At 39.0% G+C, this 19812-nt stretch overlaps 1 protein-coding gene across 1 annotated transcript in view; it reads left to right on the forward strand.

Annotated features, from left to right (window-relative positions):
• The first annotated feature begins 3187 nt into the window (after positions 1-3187).
• Positions 3188-19812, forward strand: part of COL7A1 (collagen type VII alpha 1 chain) — a 398512-nt gene continuing 381887 nt past the window's right edge. Inside the window, exon 1 of the mRNA XM_053689357.1 lies at positions 3188-3452. The gene's annotated coding sequence lies outside the window, so the exon portion shown is untranslated. The remainder of the gene's footprint in view (positions 3453-19812) is intronic.

Raw genomic sequence — 19812 nt, forward strand, 5'->3', positions numbered from 1 at the left:
AATAATACACCTCTTGAAGATTATCTTCAAAATATGTTATCCTTTTAGAACATTTCACCTGCAGATTCAGACGAAATGTGGATACCTTTAGAACACAGCACTATTGTGATAATACTTTGAAAATCAGGCTTAGCTAAAACCCGTGATCAGGAGAATTGTGATTGCCAAACCAAGTGAAAAACTGAGAGGTCCATTTGATCTTTGAATACATTTAAATGAGAAGTGTTTGCCACCAAAACATGAGTGGTCCATGTGCCCTTAGAAGCTTTAGACTAAATTCCCACATCTGCACCCAAATCAATCTGAGAACACAAATGTGTCTTGACAAAGGCATCTTTTTACTGAAAAATTATTCCTGCCATTTAGGATGCCTATTTATACAAAAAGTCAAGGCCTTTCAAGTAGTTTATTTGTATAAGGTTTACTATTGAATATCATTGTTTGATTCAGGGATTCCATAGTATATAGCTGGTGATTTTCTCAAGAGTTAAATGTGTGAGAAACCAATCTAAAAATTGTAAAAATGTTACAGAATTCAAATCTCTTGCACTATCCTGGATGGTTTTAATTAAAGTGATCTAGCATCAGAGTGTAAGGAATTTCTGTGGTTGTACTGAATGAGTAAGTGAATGCAAAACTGAGATTTGATGTAACTTGCTTCTTGCTGATATATCGATGATTTGTGCAGACAACACACAGCTGTGTGTGCCGGAGCTGGGGATATGTAGCCTCTTCTGTTGTGGGTGGAATGACTCACAACATCTGAAATGAGATAAACAGAAATAACCTTAATTTTCTAAAAAAAAAAAAAAAAAAGATTTAACCCTTTGACCATTTGGTAAATATATCTGAGACAAAATATGATACTTAGAGAAGAAACATAAGGGTTAATTCCAGTCCTTTAGATCCTGTTTAGCGTGTGTTTTTTCAGTTCCCGATCCACGTGTATCAAGTTCTTGGTGATCGTAATCCAAACGATTAAACCCTTTCTGTAATAGGGAATTTTCACATTGGATCCAACCAGATAGCGGGAAATTAACCTTTAAAATGCATGGGTGGCAATGGGTTTGGTGATCACAATCCTCCTGATCATAAGTTTTGTACTCCAGATTTCCGTACTATCTGAATTAGATCACAGGTGAAATAGTCATCGGATGGGTAAGAGCAAGTTAAAGGGATATAAAAACCCAAATTTGTTCTTTCACGATTCAGAGAGAACATACAATTTTAAAAAACTTTACAATTTACTTCTATTATCAAATTTTCATTTTAATGTGTTTCTGTTTCAGAAGTATAAATTTGGCTCCGAAAATAGCTAGGCCACCTACTTCCGCATTCAGAGGTATCTGAAACCTCATGTCTAGTTACCTATATATGCACCACATTGTTATTGATTGGATGGCTAAAACTGTTTCCACAGCTGAGTCCCTGTTAGTGTGCATGCTCTATGGCAGTCACATAGGTTTATGTATGTGTTATGTTCAGCCTGAAGGGTGAGGCTGCTCTTGACCAGATACCTACAGCTGGATATAATCTTGTGTAAGAACTGAGCACCTGCCCTGAAGTATCTCCTCCCGCTGTGTCTTTCTAATGCAAAGGTGATGATGTTACCGTGATTTATTTTATTTAACAATTTCAAGTTTTCATTTATTTTTCTGCTCATGTTAATGTGGTCCGTTCCATTGAGGGAGTTGTTTATTATTATTATTCATTATCCATTTAGTTTCAAGGTTTCCTTTTTTCAATCTTTCTATTAGTGCACGCTCTATAGAAGTCTATAGCAGCTGCTCCCATGTCTGCGCTACTAAGGTTTCCGCTGCAACTTGTCATAGAAGGACTCTTAGGTAAAACATAACCGTTAGTATGGCATTCTGACATGTAATATTAAACGGACAGTCTAGTCAAAATTAAACTTTTATGATTCAGATAGGGCATGCAATTTTAAACAACTTTCCAATTTACTTGTTTTAGCATCAAATTTACTTTGTTCTCTTGGTATTCTTTGTTGAAGGCAAAACCTAGGTAGGCTCATATGTTAATTTTTAAGCCCTTTAAAGCCGCCTCTTATCTCAGTGCATTTGGACAGTTTTTCGCAGCTACACAGTGCTAGTTCATGTGTGCCATAAAGATAACATTGTGCTCACTTTGTGGATTTACCTAGGAGTCAGCACTGAAATAAGGAGCAGTCTACCGAGGCTTAGATGCAAGGAAATCACAGCGATAAAAAGTATATTAATATAACAGTGTTGGTTATGCAAAACTGGGAATGGGTAATAAAGGATTTATCTATCTTTTTAAAAGCTGTGCAAATTAACTATTACTTTAACCATTAACATCAATTAATTAGATTTGTGCAATTAATAATTTCCGTTCATTTTGAGTATTTTTATAATGTACATAACATTAAACTTCCAAACAACTCATTGCAATCATACATTAATATTGTGATGATCTTAAACATGTGTATTTGCTATATAATATTTATATAATATTTGCTGTATTTTAAACTCTGTGTTAAAAAAATTGCATTGATTAACATTTGGACAAAGTATGCTATTTGGAAAGAGCAAGATAAACAAATTATTGCAGGGTTTTCTAACTGATTGGAATTTGACAACTCCTAAAAAAATTCAGGCAATGAATTTTGATCTGTGCCTCTTTATCAACGTGAGTTAATATTCTTCTTTTTTTGTATTTTATTGTGGTGTTTTGTAAATGTATAAAATTCCCTCTGATATGCAACCACATACATCCCATACTTACACAGTGCTAAAACTTCCCAAACTGTGACAATCTCCTCTGAACTAAATGGTCCCACTCTAAGGGACATTGTAAAATAGCTTATCCTATTAAATACACAGACTAACAGCAGTATTGTGTCCTCTATACCCAGCCACATTTCTTCGTCCAGCTACATGTCTCCCCCAGAAGAAAAATGAGACCAAAGTCTTTGATTTTCTTGGAAACAAATAAAATCTATTATTGTGTAAAGTCAGAAGCAGGGGGAGTGGTTTGTTCAGGATTCAATGAAATTCTAGAAGAGAAATTCTGAGTCAAACTCCAAAATCCATTCACCTGGTTGACAAGGGTTTATATGTCAGATTTAAATATCTTCCTATCTATTGGCTACAGGGAACCGGGGGAGGACTGGGCTATTAATCACACTTCTCTATCTTTTTTGTGGCTTTAGGCTACATGTTTAAAAAATCTGAGAGAGAAGAACAGAGCAAAACTGCACAAGAAGAACATTTTGGGAAATGTCCTTAAAGGAATATTTATAGAAAATTTCTTCTTCATACAAGAAACATCTCTTTGTTTATTCCAAGATTGTATTCAAAGCTCAAGAAATATAACAAACCAAGAGTCCTGAAAACTTGTTGGTACAAGATTTTCCTGGAACATACAACAGGACCAGGGGGTTCAAATTGTTGGATTATGCTTGTGCAACAAAGGTAATTGTGTTTTTTTTATTATTATTTATTTCTACATCTTTAAAGTGGTATCCTGGCTGGAAACAGATGTTTCAAATAACCCCCATATTTTACAACAGAGCTACATTTTTGTGGCATAAAGCAAAGCACTGTGAGGTTCCTATGGGGATATCACAATGAAAGTGAAGATTTACACTCTCTCCTTTTGTCACCTAATTAGCCTGTTCATTAGCAGAAGACAATTGTGTTTAGATAGAGTGTGAACTTCTGCACCTGCATATGCACAACTTTTTCTTTACATAAATATTTTTCCCATCTGTGTTTAAGTTGGTTAAAAATAATTAGTATGAGAAATAATAAATATGAATTGGCATAAACTGTTGAAGCATGAAAGAATGGCATATTTAGACTATTTTAAAGCAATATATGTGTGCGTTTGTGTGTATATATATATATATACTGTATATACAGGTATACCTCACTTTACAGCGCTTCACTTTACAGTGCTTCACTAATACAGCGCTTTGTGGAGCTGAAGTTCAACCTCCAAGGATTTTAAAACAGTGCTGTAATCATCGTGAGATTGCGAGAAAAGTGAATGGCACCATTTTGTTATGCTTAGTTCACTCTGTTTACAGCATTACAGTGCAATCTGTATCTCAGTGCTATAGTTTGGCAAAGTTTACTACAGTAATTGTCACTATTTTACAGATACAGTATTTATTGAATACTAATTGAATTTTGTGCTGTGCTAGTGTTAAACTAAACGTATCACTATTGCACCCCTAATATATGTTAGTTCAAACATGTTTTCAAATTTTTAAACACACTAGCAAGTGAAAAGAAAGCTAAAACTGCCTTGTTTCACTTTAAGGCGGTTTTCACTTTACAGCGGGGCTCCGGTCCCTAACCCGATGTATGAGCGGGGTATACCTATATATATATATATATATATATATATATATATATATATACACACACACACATAGTGCAGATATTTAGTTCTAATCAATCAGCACACATTTAGTACAGCCTAGTGGTGACACATTGGATTTGTAGGATCCCCAGATATAGTGGAACTAAGAAAAGAGACAGAGTCAAAATTACAATTTCATGGTTGAGAAGCTTTATAATTTACTTTTATTAAAGAATTTACTTAATTATTCTTGGTATCCTTTGTTAAAAAGCATACCTAAGTACATAAATGCACATACCTAGGTACAGAAATGCACTACTTGGAGGTAGCAAGTGATTGGTGGCTACACGATATGCCTGTTGTCATTGGCTCACTAGATGTGCTCAGCTAGATCCCAGTATTGCATTGCTGCTTATAGGGGACCAATCACAATCCTTTAGAAATTATTATTAAATTATATATTTAAGAAAACCCCCATAGACTTGAAACTTTTCTAAAGGATTGTGATCTACTCCATAGGGCATAATAAGTCCCCTATCACACTGAAGCATTTTCTTTTTGCACTTTTGTCAAATTAACAAATTGACACATTGTTTGTGTTTTGTTTGATGTAGCTATGGCTTGACATATGGGTGCTAATGGGGGGACATGTTCTGTGGTTGGGTCACACCCATTCTTGAGATATGCAGTAAAATAGTCTTTAACATATCAGGGCAAGAAGCCTCTAATTTGAAAGAGGAGAATCCCCTTTTTAAAATTAGGGGTCATGTGACCCTGTGGCTATCAGTTTGCTGGTGTGAAAGTATCAGCTTTCTAAGCAGTTTAACACTAGGTATAGAGGAATAATGAGTCACTTAACCCTCTAGATATCACTAGTCATAATGTAAAATTCATAACCCATTATACACAAGGTTTAGAATAATAAAAGGGTGAGTGTTGATTCTGTGTATCTTTAAATCTATATAAACATGAGATATTGAATAATGAGGAATGAAATATATGTGATCCATTAGACACTAAGCTAAGCTAATTAAATTCAATTGGTTAAAGAGAAGACACCACCCTCTCAACCAAAAATAATCTAACACAGCTGAGACCTCACATTATATGATATAGAGCAGTGATAGCGAACCTTGGCACTCCAGATGTTTCAGAACTACTTTTCCCATGATGCTCAAATAGACTGCAGAGGGCTTAAGCATCATGGGAAATGTAGTTCTGAAACATCTGGGGTAGCCAAGGTTCACATCACAGGTATAGAGTCTCTTTAAATGAAAGGTCACATGACCCATTAGATATCTTGTGACTGATGTAAAATACCAGTTACTTACCTTGCTAAAGTTAATAATGAGGTAGGTGTTAAAATGATAGATTTATATTTTTTTAATTTACTTATCTAGGCTAGACAAGTGTTAGAAGACACTCATGGTGCTGGGGACAATAGCTGCAGGATGTGGGACTTAGTGTTGTTTGGATGTTGGTCCAGACAGGAAAAAGGGAATAGCTGAACAATAGATCATATTATAAAGGAAGGTTCAGAAGTCACATAAGTGGTAGTTGATGCATAGAATAGCTTTGCAAGCAGAGGTGACAAATACAATACAATAATTCTAGAAAGCTTAGGATATTCATAAAGTTAATTATGCCAGATGTTCACATGGGAGCCTGTGCAGATTAGATGGGCATTCTGGTATAAAGTTGCTTGTCCAGACAGAATTCTAATGTCGCTCTCCAAATAGAAGGACTGTTTTTCTGACCCAAAGCCATACTCAAAAGTGTGAGTTGAGAAAGATAGACAGTGGTGCGTGTTCAGACGAATTAGAAAAAAAAAGAGGCAGCATTACAAACAAATAGTTGTGCTAGTACAGACGGACAGCTACTGGTCCTAGTACAGACAGACAGCTACTGGTGCTAGTACAGATGGACAGCTACTGGTGCTGGTACATACAGTCAGCTACTGGTGCTAGTACAGACAGACAGCTACTGGTGCTAGTACAGATGGACAGCTACTAGTGCTAGTACAGACGGACAGCTACTGCTGCTGGTACAGACAGTCAGCTACTGGTGCTAGTACAGACAGACAGCTACTGGTGCTAGTACAGATGGACAGCTACTGGTGCTAGTACAGACAGACAGCTAATGGTGTTAGTACAGACAGACAGCTACTGGTGCTATACAGACAACTACTGGTGCTAGTACAGACAGAGAGCTACTGGTGCTAGTACAGACAGACAGCTACTGGTGCTAGTACAGACAGACAGCTACTGGTGCTAGTACAGACAGACAGCTACTGGTGCTAGTACAGACAGACAGCTAATGGTGCTAGTACAGACAGACAGCTACTGGTGTTAGTACAGACAGACAGCTACTGGTGTTAGTACAGACAGACAGCTACTGGTGCTAGTACAGACAGACAGCTACTAGTGTTAGTACAGACAGACAGCTACTGGTGCTAGTACAGACAGACAGCTACTAGTGTTAGTACAGACAGACAGCTACTGGTGCTAGTACAGACAGACAGCTACTAGTGTTAGTACAGACAGACAGCTACTGGTGTTAGTACAGACAGACAGCTACTGGTGTTAGTACAGACAGACAGCTCCTGGTGCTAGTACAGACAGACAGCTACTGGTGCTAGTACAGACAGACAGCTACTGGTGCTAGTACAGACAGACAGCTACTGGTGCTAGTACAGACAGACAGCTACTGGTGCTAGTACAGACAGACAGCTAATGGTGCTAGTACAGACAGACAGCTACTGGTGTTAGTACAGACAAACAGCTACTGGTGTTAGTACAGACAGACAGCTACTGGTGCTAGTACAGACAGACAGCTACTGGTGCTAGTACAGACAGACAGCTACTAGTGTTAGTACAGACAGACAGCTACTGGTGCTAGTACAGACAGACAGCTACTAGTGTTAGTACAGACAGACAGCTACTGGTGTTAGTACAGACAGACTGCTACTGTTGTTAGTACAGACAGACAGCTACTGGTGCTAGTACAGACAGACAGCTACTGGTGTTAGTACAGACAGACAGCTACTGGTGTTAGTACAGACAGACAGCTACTGGTGCTAGTACAGACAGACAGCAACTTGTGCTATTACAGACAAACACTCAGCCATTACATGTAGAGTTTTAACTTTTCATTTATTTGCTCATGACCCCTATGAAACAAACAAACAAATAGTTGTGCTAGTACAGACGGACAGCTACTGGTCCTAGTACAGACAGACAGCTACTGGTGCTAGTACAGATGGACAGCTACTGGTGCTAGTACAGATGGACAGCTACTGGTTCTGGTACAGACAGTCAGCTACTGGTGCTAGTACAGACAGACAGCTACTGGTGCTAGTACAGATGGACAGCTACTGGTGCTAGTACAGACGGACAGCTACTGCTGCTGGTACAGACAGTCAGCTACTGGTGCTAGTACAAACAGACAGCTACTGGTGCTAGTACAGATGGACAGCTACTGGTGCTAGTACAGACAGACAGCTAATGGTGTTAGTACAGACAGACAGCTACTGGTGCTATACAGACAACTACTGGTGCTAGTACAGACAGAGAGCTACTGGTGCTAGTACAGACAGACAGCTACTGGTGCTAGTACAGACAGACAGCTACTGGTGCTAGTACAGACAGACAGCTACTGGTGCTAGTACAGACAGACAGCTAATGGTGCTAGTACAGACAGACAGCTACTGGTGTTAGTACAGACAGACAGCTACTGGTGTTAGTACAGACAGACAGCTACTGGTGCTAGTACAGACAGACAGCTACTAGTGTTAGTACAGACAGACAGCTACTGGTGCTAGTACAGACAGACAGCTACTAGTGTTAGTACAGACAGACAGCTACTGGTGCTAGTACAGACAGACAGCTACTAGTGTTAGTACAGACAGACAGCTACTGGTGTTAGTACAGACAGACAGCTACTGGTGTTAGTACAGACAGACAGCTACTGGTGCTAGTACAGACAGATAGCTAATGGTGCTAGTACAGACAGACAGCTACTGGTGCTAGTACAGACAGACAGCTACTGGTGCTAGTACAGACAGAGAGCTACTGGTGCTAGTACAGATGGACAGCTACTGGTGCTAGTACAGACAGACAGCTAATGGTGTTAGTACAGACAGACAGCTACTGGTGCTATACAGACAACTACTGGTGCTAGTACAGACAGAGAGCTACTGGTGCTAGTACAGACAGACAGCTACTGGTGCTAGTACAGACAGACAGCTACTGGTGCTAGTACAGACAGACAGCTACTGGTGCTAGTACAGACAGACAGCTAATGGTGCTAGTACAGACAGACAGCTACTGGTGTTAGTACAGACAGACAGCTACTGGTGTTAGTACAGACAGACAGCTACTGGTGCTAGTACAGACAGACAGCTACTAGTGTTAGTACAGACAGACAGCTACTGGTGCTAGTACAGACAGACAGCTACTAGTGTTAGTACAGACAGACAGCTACTGGTGCTAGTACAGACAGACAGCTACTAGTGTTAGTACAGACAGACAGCTACTGGTGTTAGTACAGACAGACAGCTACTGGTGTTAGTACAGACAGACAGCTACTGGTGCTAGTACAGACAGATAGCTAATGGTGCTAGTACAGACAGACAGCTACTGGTGCTAGTACAGACAGACAGCTACTGGTGCTAGTACAGACAGACAGCTACTGGTGCTAGTACAGACAGACAGCTAATGGTGCTAGTACAGACAGACAGCTACTGGTGTTAGTACAGACAGACAGCTACTGGTGTTAGTACAGACAGACAGCTACTGGTGCTAGTACAGACAGACAGCTACTAGTGTTAGTACAGACAGACAGCTACTGGTGCTAGTACAGACAGACAGCTACTAGTGTTAGTACAGACAGACAGCTACTGGTGCTAGTACAGACAGACAGCTACTAGTGTTAGTACAGACAGACAGCCACTGGTGTTAGTACAGACAGACAGCTACTGGTGTTAGTACAGACAGACAGCTACTGGTGCTAGTACAGACAGACAGCTACTGGTGTTAGTACAGACAGACAGCTACTGGTGTTAGTACAGACAGACAGCTACTGGTGCTAGTACAGACAGACAGCAACTTGTGCTATTACAGACAAACACTCAGCCATTACATGTAGAGTTTTAACTTTTCATTTATTTGCCCATGACCCCTATGAAAAAAGGAAGATTTTACATTTTCATAAAGAATGTAGTAGAAAACGCCAGTAAAAAGGGTAGCTATAAGCAGTAAAATAAAGCCCTGCCAAAAACATCAACACATTCAGCAGCAGAGATATTCATACAATAACATAACAACCCAGGTGGTAGATCCTAAGTGAACAAGAGACCTGTAGCATAATTATACCCTGCATAGAAATGAAACTTCAAAGCGAGTTATAACAAGGTGAATTCATTTATGTGGCACGACAGGTCACGTTTTTCTTTATAGAGATTTTAATATATTAAAAGTCTTGGTTATACGTGAAGCACTAGTAATTTTGCTTCATTGGATAAAATATTATGTATTGTATTGCAGTAGATACAGAAGAGTACACTGGGGTATCAGACGTGTGCCTGAGGGTACAGGTTAGGATATGTTTACAGCATTCTGCCATTACTAAGCTGGTCAAAAGCCTTTGACTTGTACATCACAACACCCAGTAGACTAAAACAATATTTCAGTGAATCTCTATTCACAGACCAAGTTACCGTTTGTTATCTGAGATAGGGACAAGCTTCTCCAAGAATACGTGATCTCTGGAGGCCTGGAGTGGGTTAATATGGTTGGAATTCAAAGACTAGAAGAGAACATTCCTGCAGGGAAGACCTCAGGGGAGGAGCCCAGACACATGACATCATTCACATCTGAGCTGGGCGTGGTAGGTGGGGCAGCATTTGAAGTTTGAACCCTGAGGCATCAACATAAGGAGCTTTGTGAAAGCTGTATAATGATTTCTTAACATGACCTCGCCCAAGTAGTTCTAAAGCAAACGATGGAAAGGTGTATCATTACAGACCTGAATCTATATAGGAATTAATTGCAATATTGTAGCAGCCTCCCTAAAATGTCATTGTCAAACAGATACATTAAAAGGACATTAAACCCAACATTCTAATTTACTTTTGTTGGTAAATGTGTTTCATTCTCTTGGTATCCTTTGAAGAAGCAGCAATGCACTATTGGGAGCTAACTAGACACACCAGGAGAGCCAATGACAAGAGGTATATAGGTGCAGCCACCAATCCGCAGTTAGCTCCCAGTACTGCATTGCTGCTTCTGAGCCTACCTAGGTATGCTTTTCAACAAAAGATACCAATATAGCAACTTTGATAATAGAAGTAAAATGGAAAAGTTGCTTAAAATGAGTCATGGCAGTTTAATACCTTCCGGTATTCCTGTGCAGGATAATGCAGAGTACTCTGTAGCAGACGTGTTTGTGCATTGTATAATACAGAGCGTCCGTGGCTATAGACAGACTATGATCCAGGGCCTGATAGTCAAAGCCACGCCAGCATGGAGAGAAATCACACACAATATTTATTTTAGACCCTGTATTGTAAGTGTAGGAGTCTCTGTTTTACATAAAGAGCACTACATAGCAACATAAACATGTCTCAAGATAAAATGTGTGGGGCTCTCAGGTTGGTGGGGGCAGTTTAGTGTCAGTGGGAATTCAGGGTGTTGGGGGCAGTTTGGTGTCAGTGGGCACTAAGGTTAGTGGGGGCAGTTTGGTGTTAGTAGGGGGATAGTGGGGGCAGTTTTGTGTCAGCAGGGTACTAAGGTTAGTGGGGGCAGTTTGGTGCCAGCAGGGGGTCAGTGGGGCCAGTTTGGCCAGTTTGGTGTCAGCAGGGGTTAGTGGGGGCAGTTTGGTGTCAGCAGGGGGTTAGTGGGGGCAGTTTGGTGTCAGCAGGGGGTTAGTGGGGGCAGTTTGGTGTCAGCAGGGGGTTAGTGGGGGCAGTTTGGTGTCAGCAGGGGGTTAGTGGGGGCAGTTTGGTGTCAGTAGGGAGTTGTGATGTTTCACTGCTGTTCTAGTGATCATATTTTCATGGAAAGAGCTTTACCACACTGAAGTGACCTGAGCTGTTAATTCTCTCCCTGCTACAATGTTGCAAGTGACAAACAGGGCAGGTATAACACACCTATTTACTCTAACAGCATTTCAGCAAACAATATTTATATAATACATACTATAGACCAGAGCATTCCAAACTTTTCATGTGGTTGACACACTTTTTTAACCTACATAATTTTGCGACACAGTAATTCAGCTGTACTAGCAAACAGGAGGTTAAACTAACGGTTTTAAGAGATACGGACACATACATAAGTGATATAATAACGAAATGTATTTACAAGTAACAGTATGTATGTGCAAGAATTAAAAAAAAGTTTAATACCACCAATAGCTACTTACTATTTTAATGGGATGTATGAGGTTGATGGGATGAACACAGTTTCTGAATATTTAGTGGAATATTAGATAAAGACACTCGCATTTCATCATCAAGCATTTTAAGCTTCCACTTCCTATCCATATATCAAGAGCAGGAGCAGCAATGCACTACTGGGAGCTAGCTGCAGAAAATAAACACTTTTACTTCTGACTTCAGCTTAGCGTTTAAGCTGCCACCCTCAGAGCTTTGCGAGTTGCACTGACTACTGCCTGCACTGCAAACACACTGCTATCCCATACACTGACTACATGTGCAGTCAGTAGCCAATGTGCTGCCTAAACCACCAATGGGAATAGTTTCAGTTCCCACTGAGCTGTGCCAAAAGGTTAAGATGATCTGTGACCCACTAGGTATCAATCAAGAGTCAACCATGTGATATGCGTAGCAGGCACGCGGAAAGTCGGAAACCCAAAAATAAAAAAATAAAAAATTTAAATTAAAAAAATTTGTGCTGTAGTAGGGACACACCTACACACTGCTGCCGACACACTAATGTGTCACGACACACAGTTTGGAAAGCACTGCTATAGACAATAAGGCCTTCAGGTTTATATAACAATCTATTTATATGCACTTATTATTTTTCATTTAACTGGAGGAAAACTTATCTAATGGATATACTGTGCTCTTGCGGCACCTTAAATATTATATGCTAAGGGGCATTGAAGTCAAAATGAAACTTAAATTTATTGGATAAAGAATGGAATTTTAAACAACTTTCAAATTAGCTTATATTATCAATTTGACTTAGTTCTCTTGGTATCCTTGGTTAAAGGGTAATCCTAGGTAAGCTCAGGAGCGTGCATGTGTCTTTAGCCATATGGCAGTAGTGTTTGCAACAATCTTTATTGTAATGTTATACAAAGCTGCAAACAATGCTGCAATAGACTGCTAAGGACACATGCACGCTCCTAAGCTCCTATCAGCCTACCTAAGTTTATGCTTCAACAAAGGATAACAAGAGAAAAAAAGCTTATTTGATAATAAAAGTAAATTGTAATGTTGTTTATAATTGCACGCTCTATCTGAATCATGAAAGTTTAATTTTGACTTTAGTGTTCCTTTAATTTAGTAGTTTGTATCATATGGGAAGAACATTTGCTGGAGATCTTAAAGAGACAGTCTACAATATAATTTTTATTGTTTAAAAGATCGATAATCCCTTTATTACCCATTCCCCAGTTTTGCATAACCAACACGGTTATATTAATATAATTTTTACCTCTGTGATTACCTTGTATCTAAGATTCTGCAGACTGCCCCTTATCTCAGTTATATTAATATACTTTTTATCTCTGTGATTACCTTGTATCTAAGATTCTGCAGACTGCCCCTTATCTCGGTTATATTAATATACTTTTTACCTCTGTGATTACCTTGTATCTAAGCCTCTGCAGACTGCTCCTTATCTCAGTTATATTAATATACTTTTTATCTCTGTGATTACCTTGTATCTAAGCTTCTGCAGACTGCTCCTTATCTCAGTTATATTAATATACTTTTTACCTCTGTGATTACCTTGTATCTAAGCCTCTGCAGACTGCTCCTTATCTCAGTTATATTAATATACTTTTTACCTCTGTGATTACCTTGTATCTAACCCTCTGCAGACTGCTCCTTATCTCAGTAATATTAATATACTTTTTACCTCTGTGATTACCTTGTATCTAAGCTTCTTCTGACAGCCCCCTGAACACATGACTTTGTATTTACTATCTATTGACTTACATTTAATACTGTGTTGTGCTAAATCTTAATTAACTCTGTGGGCGTGAACACATTATTATCTATATGGCTCACATGAACTAGCAGTCTACTGTTGTGAAAAGCAAATACAAAAGCATTTGATTAAGAGGCTGTCTATAGAGCCTTAGAAACAGGCAGAGATTTAGAGGTTTAAATGTTATAAAGTATATTAATATAACAATGTTGGTTGTGCAAAGCTGGGGAATGGGTAGTAAAGTCGTTATCTATCTTTTTAAACAATAACAATTTTTGTGTAGACTTAACTACGATAGCCACTGGCCGACATAAACAATAGCACAAGAATGAGGGAAGCCAGATGCAGCGCATGCGTAATACTCATGGCATCCTTAACCAAGATGGCCGCCATCTAATTTAAGTCGCTGGCTGACTGGTGTTTTATAATAGGCAGAGACAGATGCCCCTTTATGAAGGTCCTGCAGAGGATGCTGCTGGTTGTGCGTCATATTTCTTTTGCTTGTAACTCCTACTTTTATTATTTAAATCCATCTTTTACCCATTGGCCTATCTTCTTGCCCAGAGGAGAACTCGAGCGCATGTACACAATGTGAAATCTTGTAAAATTACGCCTGACATTTTTAAGAATTGAGGGGGGATCTGCAGTAATAATGAAGGGTTTGTAGCACCCATCAAGTGACTTCTAGAGCTGCCAGCGCCCGTAATTTTAAAGTCCATAATTGTCAACTGTCCTGGTTTTCTCAAGACAGTCCTGTTTTTGACCTCCAGTCTTGTGGTATAATTGAGTTAGAAGACTGTTCTGCATTGTAAAAACCTACCCTGAAGTGTGAGTTTGGCACTGGCTGTGGCCTCATGTATATACTGTATTTTTTTGCATATTGTGGCATCTCTGCCTCCTTTACATTAGAAGAGCTGAACCACACAATATGTAATAGTTTGTGCCCACAGAGTGCAATAAACATTGTGCTTTGGGGAAGGCAGAGTGGGTGGAATTATCATAACAGTCAGTGGGTTTGATCTGTTCTCCTGCAACCCTAATCTGTTGCAGTGTCCCTGGTAATTATAGTGACTGACAGTCATGCGCCATACACACCAGGCATAAAACGAAGTGAGGGGCGCACAGCGTTTTTACTGGGACACTTTCCTGTTCTCTTGAGCAGGAGAGACTGAAACATTTTTTAACCCACAATAATAAATCTGTTGTGTTTGATGCTACAAAACATTTGAACTCACTCCATGTCCCACATTATCACCTAACTCAATTCTTAACCCCACTCACATACAGAGGGTCTAGAATAGACCCCGTTGCTGGGGGTTGCAGCTTAGACACAGGATCTCCTCTCAGGGTGACCATCTGTTTGCTCAGTACTGTAATCCCTGCACAGATAGGTGTGTCTCACTCAGTAATTTATATCCCAAGGCACAAAGGTGTGGAATTCTTTCTATAGTTAGATTTGCACCTGAATGCTCTGCCAGCTTCAGATTTAGCGCATATTAACCCTTGTGCTTCCAGGAAGACTCAAGATAAGTTGTAAACAGTGAAAATGAATGAGTTAATTCAGATCTTTTTTATGCTAAATGTATAATATATACTACATCTAAAAGAGAAATAATATTTGATAAAAATTTATCGTTTTTATTTTGTTTTGTTGTTTGGAACGTGCTGCAGTCTTTATATTGAAAGCACAATACTCGCCTTACCCTGTCTGTAAATCTCCATATGACGCCTGTTATGACTGGAGATAAATAATAACTCTGTCTTGCAGGGTCTATGTCATTACTCTCACATGGTGCTGTACGGTAATCAGATCATTGTTTCTTATGATTTAGGTCCACCAGGGACAATAAGTGCTGGTATACAAAATATCTGTGAGAAACTTCCTAGAATGGAAACAAAGAGGCGCCAATCGGGTGATAACGTTTAAACAAACTGGCGTGACAGCAAACAGCAAAAGAACTACTCACAAGCGGAGCGGCACTACAGGTGCAAGACACAGCAGACCGGGACCTATTCGTCGCCCGGCAGACAAACACTCAGCTCGATTCTCAGGGCAATCACGAGGGATCCTTCCACCAATCCAAAGAGGGATTGTCTCCACACCTTCGTCCGGTAGACCAAATGACCAATCAGCGGTCAGCTGTAACACACACCTTCCACAGTGACGATACTCTGTTGGCGTTTTGGAAAAACAAAGCGGCAAACTACGCCAAACTATCCAAAAATAGGCAGGAAGGACTTGGAAAGAACTCCAAAGGGGTATAAAATTAAAATTGTTTATTTAAAAGTTTAAAACACATGCAACGCGTTTCTCGGCTACGCAGAGCCGTTTCATCAGGCAAATGAGTTAATTCACATCTTTTTTATGCTAAATGTATTATATATACTACATCTAAAAGAGAAATAATATTTGATAAACATTTATCATTTTTATTTTGTTTTGTTGTTTGGAACGTGCTGCAGCCTTTATATTGAAAGCACAATACTCGCCTTACCCTGTCTGTAAATCTCCATATGACGCCTGTTATGACTGGAGATATATAATAACTCTGTCTTGCAGGGTCTATGTCATTACTCTCACATGGTGCTGTACGGTAATCAGATCATTGTTCCTTATGATTTAGGTCCACCAGGGACAATAAGTGCTGGTATACAAAATATCTGCAATGAAACATGACATACCTTGTGTTTGTTTCATTTTATTATATATATATATATATATATATATATATATATATATATATATATACACACACACTGTATATATATATATGTAATGGCTGTTCAAACTCAACGTTTAATTCCCCATAAAGGCTTAGATTACAATTGGAGCACAAAAATATTAGTGCTAGAACTGCTTTTGTTAAATCTATAGTGCTCTTATATTGCGCTGATATTACAAGTTGAAAGTAAAATGGTGGCGCTTGAGTGAAAGCCTTGGGTGGGATTATATCTGGAGGTCGGATAGTGCGGCTGTGCTAACTCCCTCAACTAATAGATTTCTATGGGGAGCGCTACAAAACTTAGGTCCTGGTTTTCACATGAGAGCTAACCTGAAGATTCGCACAGATCTTTGTGTGCTGTATTTTCACAAGAAGAAATCTGGCTCCAAAAATAGCCAAAGGCCTCTAGCTGTGGCCATAATCGGCATTTGTTCTATGCCAAATCAAAGGAATACACTTCCCTACTGGTTAGATATGGGATAAGATGTTTTCTGCCCCCTGGTTACGGCTCCCTCTATCTAAGCTGACAGTGGGAACCACAACACATCCCTCTGTGCTGAACACAGGTACTTCAACAACACAGAACGCTGACAAAAGCACTGTGTGACATAGTACCTGCATACCATGGGGTTAAGCATGCGTTTAACCCCTTTGCCCCATAGCATTACACATTGCTAGTGTTAGTATTACATGTTGTAATGGTTTAGAGCAGGTCATTTTAACACTATAATGGTTTGAAGTAAAATCTGTTTAGATTTGAAGTGAAGTGAAATCTGTTTAGATTTGAAGTGAAGTGAAATCTGTTTAGATTTGAAGTGAATTGAACAGGACATGCAGTTGTAAATGAGGTACCTACAGCTCACTGGCTGACGAATACAACTCCTCTAGAACAAGTTGATTTATTCAGAACAGGAATATCTATTTTTGCATTTCCTATAAAGTTTAATATCAGTAAAGCTGGGATAAAGAATAGTAAACTCATGTTTTTTTCTCCTAAAATATTCTTTATAATTCCCTGTCTCCTTTACATCTCTCTTTGCTCCGCGTGGAGAACTGGGCAGTTGGGCATATAAAAGGCACTAGCTTGCTAAGCAATGACTGGGGAGGTAAAGTTACCCCATCAGCACCCCTATAACTGCCTCTGGTGCCAAGGCTTCCTCTCTGGGATGACAAATAAAAGCTTAATCAGCATTTACAAACCTGTGTATTGCACCCAGTGCTTGTGATTAGTATAACAGTGTTTCCTGCACGGCTGCTTTATACATTTCCTGGTGCTTTTTTGCAGGGTCACCCCTTGTATTCAGGCCAATTGCTGAGAAATGCATTAAATTATTTGTGTTTTGTGAAAGCCCTGCGGTGTGGGTTACTTTTAATAATATTAACCTATTTCCTCCAAAATCCTTTATAATAAATAAAACAAGCACTATGTTTTAAAAAAAAAATGTTTTATTCTATTTGTTTTCACAAAATAGCAACATTGTTAGTACAATCATTTTGTAAACAAAGGTCAAAAGTTATTGTAACATTTTGTTATACAGGAACAATACATTGTTCCAGTAATTATCAAATTATTTATAACAAATATAAAGGAAACATTTAACATCACATGTAATGCAGCAACAAACATTCAACCATACTCAAATCTGCTATAGTATAATATAGGGCTCTGTGCAATAAGTAAAATAATTACTATGTTTATAATTGATCATGAAAAGTTGTTTATTTCTCATTACTAACATTTAACTTAAAATCCCAGCCCTGGGCAACAACTCATACATATATCCATTTATTTTATTACATCAATAACGTTAATAAATAAATAAAAAAAACATTGGTGGGTAAGCTGTTAACTCAACAGTACCAATCCATATCACGAGTGTCCATTTAACTCTTATATATGCCTAGATTACAAGTGGAGCTCTACTGATACTGCAGGGTGCGCTATCAATATTGCAGTCCTGAGCTAAGAATAGTGCACAATCTAGTATCACAAGTAATTAATAAAAAATAATTACCAGAGAATCTTAACCAGCTGAAAAATGGAGCCCACTTAGAAATGTGAGATAAAGGGCAAGATTACATATAGGGCGCAGGCTTCAGCGTACCTGCTGAAACCTGCGCCGCCCGTAATTTCACCTTGCACATCGGGGAATCACATAAACCCCGGCAGCAGTTCATAAAGTGCAGTAAGTTGGATAAACTTTAGAAACTGCTGGCACATAAGAAAATCAGCTGTTCAAATCAGCCAATAGGATTTCAGAAGCTCTCATCCTATTGGCTGATTTGAATTTGAAGATTTAAATCAGCCAATCGGAATGCAAGGTACATCATTTGAACGCGTAACTTGCATTCAATATTTAGCAAACGGCGGTGATTGTACAAAGAGGATCCTCCATGCTCCATGGCTCCGTGGTCGCTGGTCTTCAGTTCCGCGGTCCTGGAAGAAGATAGAAGAGGTCGCCACTTGGAAGAAGACTTCACCACCGGACTTCAGGAACCATGAGTACCTATCTGGGGGTTAGAGTTAGGCTTTTTTTGGGGCACTTGTAAAAGAGCTGAATGCCCTTTTAAGGGCAGTAAAAGAGCTGAATACCACTTTAAGGGCAATGCCCATACAAATGCCACTTTAGATTTTTTTTATTTGGGGGGGGGGTTAGTGGGTCGGGGGGGGTTACTGTAAGGGGAGAAGTTAGTTTTTTTTTAAATATAAAAGAGCTGTTTAACTTAGGGCAATGCTCTACAAAAGGCCATTTTAAGGGCTATTGGTAGTTTATTGTAGGTTAGGGGGTGTTTTTATTTTGGGGGGCTTTTTAATTTTCATAGGGATTAGGTTTATTTTTTTATTTTTGATCATTTGGTTTATTAAATTCTGTAATCTTAGATTTTTTATTTTTTGTCATTTTAGATTAATTTTAAACTTAGTTTTTTTGTTGTTGTTTTTTAAGCAATGTTAGGTTTTTTTATTTTAATTGTAATTTAGTATTTTTTAATTTTAGGTAATTGGGGTTAATTTAGAGGGTGTTAGGTTATGGGGCTTAGTAATTTTAATTAGTTATTTGCGTTGTGGGGGGTTGGCAGTTTATGAGTTAACATCTTAATTAGGTTAATTGCATTGTGGGGGGTTGGTGGTTTAGGGGTTAATAGATTTATTAGGTTTATTGCGTTGTAGGGGTTCGGCGGATTAGGGGTTAATAGTTTAATTAGGCATATTGCGATGTGGGGGTTCATCGGATTAGGGGTTTATATACTTTATTAGGTAGTTTGTGATGTGGGTGAATGGCGGATTAGGGGTTAATAGTTTAATTAGGCATATTTCGATGTGGGAGTTGGCAGATTAGGGGTTAATATACTTTATTAGTTATTGCGGTGGGGGATTGCGGTTGACAGGTAGATATTGCGCATGCATTAGGTGTTAGTTTATATTTTCAGGGAGTTACAGTGCTTACATTTTCAGCGCAAGGCTTGCTGCACCTGCCTATGTGTGGCGAGGTGAAAATTTTGTAAAATGTCTAAATTTTCGCCGCGTAAAGTCCTTGCGCTGAATATGTGATACCGATTTG

Source organism: Bombina bombina, chromosome 7 (assembly GCF_027579735.1).
Source record: "Bombina bombina isolate aBomBom1 chromosome 7, aBomBom1.pri, whole genome shotgun sequence".
NCBI classification, from domain to species: Eukaryota; Metazoa; Chordata; class Amphibia; order Anura; family Bombinatoridae; genus Bombina; species Bombina bombina.